The sequence below is a fragment of the Falco naumanni genome, chromosome 13, assembly GCF_017639655.2.
Source record: "Falco naumanni isolate bFalNau1 chromosome 13, bFalNau1.pat, whole genome shotgun sequence".
In the NCBI taxonomy this organism is placed as follows: Eukaryota; Metazoa; Chordata; class Aves; order Falconiformes; family Falconidae; genus Falco; species Falco naumanni.
The window spans coordinates 10,092,891-10,101,456 of record NC_054066.1 but is presented as its reverse complement, the minus strand read 5'-3'; positions in this window follow the sequence as shown (position 1 = coordinate 10,101,456).

Sequence of the window (8,566 nt, the reverse complement as noted above, 5' to 3'; positions counted from 1 at the left end):
CGCCTCACTGAGGACCTGATTCCTAAAGTTAATGGCAGTCTCTCACCTCAAGTGAATGTCAGATCAGGCACGGTCCCTGCTCCTTTCAAGTTCTGTACAACGCAGAGTCAATTTCAAGCGAAGCTTGTGAGTGTGTTGGGATAAAAGGGTTCGCTCAAAAGCAGCAAGTCATGCACTCATTCCTAAAGCAGGGAATGAGTAGCAGCCTGACACAAGTCATGTGTCTCCTTGCTAAAAAGCCTACTTACAGTATGAAATTTATGAGCTTTACTATATGCTTTCAACACTTCTATGCCTCAGTTCACCCACTTGTGAAATTAAGAATATCTCCAAATTGCATGTGCTGTGAGGGTACAGCCTGGTAGTGCACTTGCAGATCGCTACCTGAAAAGGTAAAATAACCATCGCGTTTGTGAGCACAACAGCAGGAGCACACGGCTGGGCTGGCATCTGAGCAATTCTCACACAGCTCTAGGTTCAGCATCATTTTCCATCACTCCTCCTTATTTTTCATACTGCAGAAATAGATGATGATTTTTTATATACTTCACACAAGCAACTTCCAGAGGAAGGTGGCTGATTTCTCAGTGTCATCCACAACATGGAAGTAACGCTCTGCCCAGTTATTAACTGTGAAAAGCTTAGTAAAATGCTACAGTTCTGCCTTGCTACCTTACAGTCTTTCACATGCAAATATAACTCCAGACGATGCATACATAAGCCTTCTCTCCAACTTCAGGGTTTAGCTTTCTTTAATTCAAATTTTATTTAACCTTCATAGCAATTCCCCATATCATGAAACTTCAAGTTTCTCAGGCATTCCCTGCACCCAGAGCAGCAAAAACTTTCAATTTTCATCAATAGTAGCAAATACAGGGTTCAGAAGCACCTCACAGCCAAGGTGGCCATCTGCCCTAATGCTCTCAACTCTAGTAGTGGCAAGACATTTCCCAGAAGTCACATCTGGAGTATTGCAATTGCGCTCCAAGCACACAACAAAGATCTGTAACGCAAATTGGTTTCTGATCCTGAGAGATGACAAGCAACAGAAAACCTCAATGATAGCTGTAATAACTGTTTATACTGAATTTAACATTTACTGTAGGGCATGCATTGTGCGAATCTTGGCGTTTTGGGATAGGGCATTTCTTTTCAACCTCTAAACCGAATTTCAGAAAGCTCTGAGTGAGTGAAGATAAACAGAGTAGAAACAGGTAACTCATGATAGCAATAATAAGAAATTACATATAAAAAAATCAAAATCTTTCAGTGGCCTGATATGACAATCTGAGTCCAATGTCCTCACACTCTCAATTCTCTTTCCTGTAGCTGAAACAGGTTACAAAGTTATTTTGTCAACATGCATTTCTGTACAATAAAATTAAATTTTATTTTTATTTTATTTGTGATTCTGTGAAACTTATACTTCATATTATCTTACCTTTTGGCTTTCATGTGGCACAAAGGACACAGGTATGCTTGAACTGAAAATGCTTTTTCTTTTCTTATTCCTTTTTTTTTTTCCCCCGAATAGAATTATCTGTTGGATGCGCTACCTTTAAAAACAGAATAAACTGAAAGCTTTCTTTGCTCTCAAATGCTAGATTCAGTTGCACTGTATGCAATCAACTGTGTTCAACACATTTGATTCTACATGGGGTTTAAAACAGCAGCATACTAAATTTTAAAAAAACAAAACAAGAATCTCTAAATGTGATTAGCAGTATTTAGAAGAAATTCACTGACAAATCCAAACACACATTTCTGTTTCTTCAGCGAGGAGACAGCACTTACACTCCTCCAGCTATGGAAAGGTGCCTTATGTAGGACCATTCATCCTCTCTTTGAAGGGCTTCTGACTAATCTGCTCAGAATTAGCATTTTGATTTGCATTAGAGAAGGCTTCTGACAAATCTCAGGTGAAGGGATATGAATGAATATTTACGGGGGTTTTGAAACATTCCTCTGCATGCAGCATGAAGATCTCTCCTCAGTTTTCTTTCCCTTTTTTTTTTTTTTGTTTTTGTTCATTTAGAGATTTTTCATTATCTGAAAAATTCAGCATATGCCAGCCGTTGAGAAGCATAAGAAATAAAGGAGAAGCATAAGAAACCAAGAACAGGGGAGCAGGATGCTCTCTCATGAAATGAACGGGGCAAGGCTCACACACCCAGTGACTTCACTTGCACTGGCACAGAGGTGTAACAGTTCTCAAAGTCCACCACACTTCAAAGAATTTGAGAAGGAAAAAAAAAAACAGACAAAAATTTAACTACTGGGGAAACAACAGACTCTGAAGTCCAGGAGGCAGTTGGTGCTTAGTCGTACTAAGCCACAGCACTGCGGTTTTAATTTTCGTATATCAAGAAATGTTAAAGACCCCAACACCTAGATAAGCAAGTTCTGCCACAGACACGTGCCCAGAACTCCCACTGAATCCTGCAGGGTTTGCTGAGTGTGAGGAATACTACCTCTAATAAAGTACCAGCCTGGCTTCCTCCGTGGGCTGCATCGAGTTTTCTACCTTGAGATTAAAGTACCTGCCAGTACCTAAGGGGTATTTCACATTAATCTTTAACACTGCTTTTGAGGACAGGGTTGAATACAGACTGTTCAAAAGAGATTGAAAAAAGGGAGACCATTATGACATTCACCACAAAAGCAATTCTATCCTTTTAGGAACTTGTGACAGCACACAACAAATACAACAAGTGTCACAGTGATCTTTGCATCCTCCCAAGGAGGGAAAACGCATGCAAAGGTAAGTTCACTCTCCTCTCCCAGAAACAGGTGTAGAGCAGAGATGAAAGGGACAGACAGTGCTTTCTCAGTGGCACACATCCAGCCCAGCTGAAGCGAAACCACTTGCGAGGTCTTAGAAGAGAAGCTACATTTCTCTTCATTATTGTTTTTTTCCAATCCTGGAAAATTTGTTTGCAAAGTAAAAAGTAGTCCGTGCTGTTTCACAGCCATGTCAGCACAGCATCCCAGGTCACTGTGACCTTCAGCACATACAAGATGTTTCACTTTCACATGGATACCAGATGCTAAGCCCTCTTTCCCTCCGATGTTCAAGGCCCTCAGGCTTTTGTACTACATCAGGCACTTAGTATCGTGTCTGTTTGCAATGCTCCTTTTGAGTTTCTGTTGTGAAACCTCCACATTTTCTGTAGCTATTGCAGCAAACATCACACTCCGTTAATTTCTGCTCTCAACCTTGTTGACCTGAATCTTCATGGGATTGCAAAAGCAGTTTAGGTTTCATCACTGCCTTTTCCCACAGCAGTCCCCTTTCAAGCTGAAGCAACTGAGACAGCACTTCAGTTTGATTTATTACATATATTTGGCATCTGTTGACTGTACTCACTTTCAGAACATAAAATATTCAGAACAGCTATTTGTATTCTTATTCCAAAAGTCTGCTTTGGAAAGCACAACACACACAAAATAGTGATCTGGGGTGTAAATAGCATCAATTGGGATGAACCTCAGGTGCTCAGCAAAGAGGACAGAAAGCATACAACAGAAGAAGCAACAGCACATCCATCCTCTCCAAAGGGAGGGATGCTGCAAGGTAAAGGAGGAAAATCTGAAATCCAAGGCTGAACTCCCAGTCTCAAATGAGGAACCCATCTGCAGTTTCCCTTTGGATCCTGTAAGGTCTGGCTTACCCTTTTAGTGCCTGGATACAAGAAGTTAAGACGATTCCTGAAAATGAGCTAAGATCCATTGCTATATTTCTGTATTAGTCCACAGAGCCACAGCTGTGAGTATGCAGAGGATGAGTCCCTAAATGCATAATGTATGGAATGGGTTGTATGCAATACAGGGTCATGCCAGCTTTAACAGAACAGGATTTCTTCCTTTTCAACTGACAGAAAATCTTCATTTCTTCCAGTTAACATAAGCACTGGTAATCCAGCCTTGCGTGGACATCTGATGGAGATCAAAGGATGTAATCTTCCATTACTAGGAACCTGATCGATGTAACAGCTCCCCACAACCTCCCACATGAAAGAAGTTTCACAAGAGCTCCAAGAGACCTGGAAAAGCCCAAGGAAAAGCTTTCCTGACATTCTCCTCACCAGCGCAGCGAGCTTGCAATCTGCAGATTAGGTGTGCCCCATGGGTGCATGTGGCATCAAACAGAACAGAGAGAAGGTGTGCAGCCCTCTGGGAACCACTGCTGTGTCCCCATAAGGTCCACAGCCACATCACCCTGTGGAAAATTGTTCCCATGCCATGTGTTGAACAGAAAGAGCGAGAGAGCACACAACACTGCAATACTGATCAACATCAAAAAAATCAAAATTAACTTCCCAAATTATTTTTTAAAAGGTAATACCAAGAAAAGGAACTTAGTAACAGGTAAATGCCTACTCTAATCAGGGGCAAGCTTACTTTTTTGAGTGCAGGCATTCACGCCTCTGTGGTGAGATACCATCCCTTCTTGAATGCATTTTGTTAAAGCAAAAGCAACCATTGGTTTGATGGAATTATGCTTTTAGAACTCAGGGGAAAACACTCTCCTCTCTTGGCTGCTCAAAGTAAACAACATGTGGTCTTGTGTGGTCTTTTTGCTCCTCATATGAGGCTGGTATTTCACTCATCTGTAGGAAGCAGCAGGAAATGCGGAGTTCTGCACAGATACAGGATTCTGCACTTTCCTAACAAGCTCTGGAAGCGCAGTGTGTTTGGGGGAAAAAAATTACTGCTGTTCAATATAGGAAATACAAAAAAAATACACCTAGACACATAGAATGAATTAATACTCCAAGTCACGTAACTACAGAATTTTGATGTAGCCATATTCACAGAATTTCCCAACTCTCCCATAAGCATTTGAGTGTTCAAGCATCAATGGAGTACTAATCAGTTCTTAAACTAAAGTGTTAAAGGAATTCCTGAAAGCAACATAACTGCTGTACTAGTTGTAAATATAGTTCATGGTGTGCAGTGGTTGCTCACATAAATCATCCACTTAGGGAAGAGAAATAGCGCTCCGGCAGATGAAAGGGCTCAGCACAGCAGGGTCTGTGTTCCCTTTGCTGTTGCACTGCAGGCAAGGAATCTGTTTGCTGCTTTCTTCAGCAAGGATCCTGAAGAACGACACTGCGTAACATGCTGCTACCCATTTACAAAAGAATATGGGGTGTGGAAACTTCGTGTTGGTTTTCTTAACCGTCACTTGCTCACTCAACCCCAGGGCACCCTGTCTGCACCCATCATGGCAGGGGATGCACACAAACCATTTAATCAGTGTGTTTTCCAAGTGTCGCTCCCTTTCCCTACCACACTATGTCTCTTCCACGTGACCCATCCACCTCCCCCTCTCTCTGACTCTTCCTCTGCATGGTCTCGACCTCCACCCCACCAAGCCATTCAGCCCAGGTCAGCCAAAACCCAGAGGAGGTCTGCTACCCCCAGCCACCTCCACATGATTTGGCTGGCTCCCTCTGCCCCACGGGCTCCACTTCATGCTCCATGTATTGCAAAGGGACGTGGACACAGACCACTCTCATCTATCAAATCGTGTGAACTGAAAATGCAAACTGGAAGCCGCTGCTTCAAAAATGGAACTCGTGTAGTCCTTACCCACATTGCAGAGCTTACCTCCTTCTGAGTTAAACCTCCCACCACCTTCTCCATCTGTGACTCTTGTCCCTCTCCTTTGATTTCTCCCATGATATTTTGCTTTCACCATCAATGTCCTTCACAAACCAAGTTGCCAAAGCATCTCCTTCAAAACCCTCCAAGATCCACCTACTTGCCTGTAGGGACAGAGAGGGAAGGGAGAAAGAAAAGAGATTTTAAGAAGAGTCTAAATAACACTAAGACAACAAAAAATACGTGCACATGTTACTCAGCACCACAGATCCATATTACTTGTTCATGTCACTTATGGCTTTTCGCTGACATTTCTGGTTATAAACACAAAGTTTATATCAAACAATGTCATATCAAAACACATCGCTGCCTGTAGCAAGATACCTCGCATTTTTCTGAGCCCTGAAATAGCAATCACACCCCATACATTTGTGAAGTGCACTCAGCTGGGACAGCTCTGCAGAGCTCCAAGTGTTTTCCCAATACCTCCCTTCAAGAAAGGGCTGTCAGAACCAGTTCCTTCCTTCTCCCAGAAGATATCCTCTCTTTGCCGCAGCTCCCTGGGGCTGTGTGGCTCAGCCCCTTGCCTCTGCCCGGTGCTGATGCTGGGGCTGGTGCAAGGCGCATTCCAGAAATGCTTCCAGCCAGCGCCCCTTGTGCTGCTAACTCTCCTCCTTTCCGTAAACATTCAGACATGGCTTAGTCAGACTTTTTTTTTTTTTTTTAAATAGTTGCTCATTCTCAATGAGACATGGGTGCATCTGTTCTGGAAGGTTCTCTGCCCAAGTCATCATTACCTGATATAGCTTACTTGGATTAGAGCCCAGACCTAGAAAACGTTCCTCTGGATTAATTTGTTTGTGAATAACAGATTAAAATGAAAAAGAGGATGTAGATTTGTTTGCTGTGAGTGTAATAATCTCAGCATTAGGATTAGCTAGCAGCATAAGCAAAAAATCCAAAAACTCTCAAAAAAGTTATCTGAGATTAAGGAGTCTTGGCGATTAAGCTTTATGATTTGCTGCTGAAGCAACCAACACATCTGAATTCATCATTATTTTTTCCTAAACCCAAGAACTAACAAGATAAACCAAAATATTTCCATCAATTCCCATCATGTTTTGGTCTATTATAAAGTCTCTTTTTAAACATCAAGCTGACTTTGTGAAGACTACGGTAGGAGTTAACTAAAGAGTAGGCAGTACAAAAGCATCCTGAAACTGGGTGGCAAGCTGTGCCAGGCTGCGATTTTGAGGCAGTGAGGGCAGAGGAGCTTTGCTCTGGTCTCCTGTGTAATGTGGGAGCAAATAAATAAAAAAAAAAAATAATCTTCCAGTTACCAGAAGGATAAAGAGACATGCAAAATCATTCAGAACTGGACACAGATTGCAAACCCTTGAGGATGCCATACCATTTTTGAACCACATTTTCTAGAAATTCTTAGGGGTCAGACTTTTGTTGTTGCTGTTGAGCTTGAAAAGCACACTACTAAATTGGGAGCTCAGTACCAGAGAAGCAGCAGATTTAAGGGTCAATGCAGAGGCCAATCACCCTTGGTGTTGGCAGGGCTCTGCCCTGCCTCTGCTGCACCCACACCGGCTCCTGCAGCAACCTCTGGAGGCAGGGACAGGCTGGATTATGTCGTGTATTACATGACGTTACTGGATCCTGAAAGCACCAGGTAGGACACTCACAGCCTCAGGAGTGCTCTCACAGGGACCCACTACATCTGATTTTTCAAGAAAGTATCTGTTGTATTACAGCCAATCAACAGGTCCAGGCTCAGCCCGTGAACTGCTCAATTTCATTAGACACAGGGGTCATTTCCCACTGAAGTCACTGGGTCGGTTTGCTTTTCTACAAGGTGAATCATATTCTGCTCTTTAGGCTTAATACTGAAATCCTTTTCTAGATAATTCCCACTAACTCTGCTCTGTATGTTGCCAGTCTCATAACCTCATATCCCATCGATGTCAACAGCAAGGAGGGTTGGTCACCTCTTCACAGTGCCCCCAAACACCATATTTGTGTTACCACAAATCTGTCCCCTTTGCAGATGTTGCTGTAACACCTCCAGGTCTCAGGGTTTCATGTTTGCTGGTCTCTTGGTACAACCCTGCCATCCCCATCCTCTCCAACACATCCCATCCAGACCCTCTCCTCAGCACCCAGCAGACCACAACACTTCAATACTTCATACAGAGGAAAGCTATAAAAGGTCCTGTCTCATCATTGGAAAGCTCAGTGGGGGCAATCCTAGGTCACTGCCAAAACACCCCGTTGTTCTTTTAGGTTTTTTTGCTGTTTGGTTTTGGGTTTTTTCTTCCCCCTCATGACTGGTTTCAGGGCCGGATGAATCTCAAAAAGGAAAAAAAAAAAAAATAGATACAGACATTGATTCAGGTATCCAGTACTCAGACACTTCAAATAAAATGCCCAGCTCCTTTCTGTAATTTAGCTCAGGAAAGCAGTCAATTTGCTAAATTAAAGATTTTAGAAGTCTTATGAGCGAAGCGAGCCCAGGCTTTGCCCCGTAATTTATTAGCACTTCCATTTCATTTCTCTTAGCTTACTCAACCCTTCATTTCAGAGCCAGTTAAGTTTCAGTCAAGTAGGTTCATTATACCATGGAAAAACCCACGTGCTAAACTAGTGCTATAGACTGCACTAGCATCCTTAAAAATAATAACTATAGCAGGAGTGAGCTGCCACATCCCCAGCACAGACCAGCTCGGCATTCCTGGTCACCCTATGTTGCCATGGCTACAAGCGATGCTCAGAAACCAACGCTGCCACGGAGATGAGATTGCCATGACACCAAGGCAGGCAGGAGGCTACGCTGGGGCTGGGCAGATAACACACTCCAATTTCTGGATGTCATAATTTTAATTAGTAAAGGAATATAATGTAGCCACTTACACATAGGTAATGCAGAACTTCAGTAGCATTTCTGCTGAAT